This window comes from Penaeus monodon, chromosome 17 (genome assembly GCF_015228065.2).
Source record: "Penaeus monodon isolate SGIC_2016 chromosome 17, NSTDA_Pmon_1, whole genome shotgun sequence".
Classification (NCBI taxonomy): Eukaryota; Metazoa; Arthropoda; class Malacostraca; order Decapoda; family Penaeidae; genus Penaeus; species Penaeus monodon.
The window spans coordinates 3,699,357-3,701,856 of NC_051402.1; positions in this window are offsets into that span (position 1 = coordinate 3,699,357).

A 2,500-nucleotide genomic window follows, 5' to 3' on the forward strand; every position below is an offset into this window, starting at 1 on the left:
TAATAATAATAATAATAATAATAATCATTACATTAATGATAATAACACTAACAACAATTATTATTATTATTGTAATTACTATGTTTTTGTCATTGCTATTATGATCATATTAATAATAATAAATGATATTAGTTTATTATTATCATTATGATTATCACTTCATTTTTATTGTTGTTATAATGATAATTCATATTATCTTTGTTATTGTTATTAATGATATTTACATTTCAGCTATCAATTTTATTGTGTTATTATCATTATTATCAAAATCTGAATAAGTGTTACGGTGTTCAATATTAGTGTTTTTCATTTTATCATCACTAATGTTTTTATTATCTTGAAAATAGTTTATGAATTTATTATAATTCTTTTATTCCCATCATTATTGTTATCATTTTTATTCATTTGGTGATTATGATAGTAGTAAAAACATGAACATTATTACATTACTAGAGCTCCCAATTCCACGAAAAGGACAGATCGTAGCCGCCCGGCGCAGGATAATTTGCTGCTGATGGGAAAGTAGCGTGAGACTAAAATTGTTATAGATGTCGTGTTTGTTTTTATACATTTCAATTTCATTGTGTGCTATTTGTTGTTTATGTCTTTAATCGCATTAAAAACTTTTAGGAAGAGTAATGGTTTGGAATATTGGCGGGGGGAGGGAGGGTAATAGAGAAAAGGAACCGACTTTTCTCTATTTTTCTGTAACTCTGGTGAGGATCTGTTCCGATTTCTCTTTTCTTGTTTATGTCACTGGAATTTTATTTTACATTTCTTTTATGTGCTCATCATTTGAGGATAGATCTTAATGTATTAAGTTATTCTAATTATATGCTATATGTCAGGTTTGTCATATAGTCTGCCCCTCTTTTCTGTTTTCTTTGAATACATTATTGTGAGGGTTTATGTATCTTCTTTAGTAAATAGTAATTACAGAATGTTTTTTACGACATATTTTGGTTTCGTTTACTATCCCTTGGTCTATTTGCTTACATCCTCTATCTACTCACTACCGTGTGCAAGTGAGTGTCATTGTACATCTGGCATATACAAAGATCGAAGGGGAGGAACTTGATGCTTTAGATATTGTTGCGTCCTTCGGAATTCTTGTACATCCGCAACACCTTTCATACATGATGGTGGGTGTGATGAGATAATAGTGAAGTGGTGCTTAGAAGGTTATTGATGATGATATATCAAAGAATTAAGTAGATGAAATTTCTGGGAGCTAATATTGCAATAAAGGGATTCCTGACTATTTGCGTAAATCCTCCGTTTTTATTGGTTGTAAATCATTCATTTGTATTGGTTAATCTAAAGCTGACTTGCTGTTATAAACGCTTGATTCTGATTGGCTGAGGCAAATGATTACGTATCGAGTAATCTTCTGGAAGGAAGCTCAACGGAGGGAGGGTTGGGGTGGGTGAGGGCGTCCGAAGCCTTGTAAGTCATTTTCATAATCACATACTGCCATTAAGAGGATATTAAGAAAGAACCAATTTTGATAACAGAGTCTACCTCAGTGTATATATAAGGTAGTTTCTTCCCGTTTTTTTTTTTTTTTTGAGAGTCCAAACTATCGCGTGCGCGAAAATGGCGTGTGAAGTATGACGTCACCAGATTAGTAGCTTTTCGGAATCGCTGATTGGATTGCGAAGATGACTAATTACTGAATCATAGGGTGGGGGTTATACAGAGGGGGAAGGGGGGGATAAGATTGTGATTAGAGACAAGAAATCATTTGATGGACTGGATAAATGACTAAGCTTGGATTAACGTCTCCGTGTAAAATTGTCGCTGACATTCATGGTGATTTCTCCGTCAAATAGTGTCTCTGGTAATAACAGCTGTCGTTAAGTATTATTTCCGATGTGAGTTATTATATATTTTTATTCATTTGACAGAAACCAGAGTGATTAAATCGGCATTCCGGGGATGTTATATGAAAGTATAACGCCATTGATGCCAGAACAGGAGGACTCAAAACCATACGACTTTCCTATACTATCTGGAAGAAGATGGATTTTATTTATGGCGACAGTGTTATTGCCTGCCACCCTAATGGCTGCCATAGTGACAATGATGTTATTAATGGGACAAGTAATAGATATTCTAAGATTAACTTCGATGACGCTAGAAAATGAAAAGGGTGGAAGGATTTTTTTTTTTTTACAAAGCGCACAAACAAACACACACACACACACACACACACACACACACACACACACACACACACACACACACACACACACACACATATATATATATATATATATATATATATATATATATATATATATATATATATGTATCAATGTATGTATGTATAGACCCATACACACACACACACACACACACACACACACACACACACACCAACAACAACAACAACAACAATGAAAGCCACAAATCGGGTGTTATGAAGTGGAAATCATGAGGTAAAGTGATACATGTAAATTGGGATGATGGGGGGGGGGCATTGAGTTCTGGTGAGGCA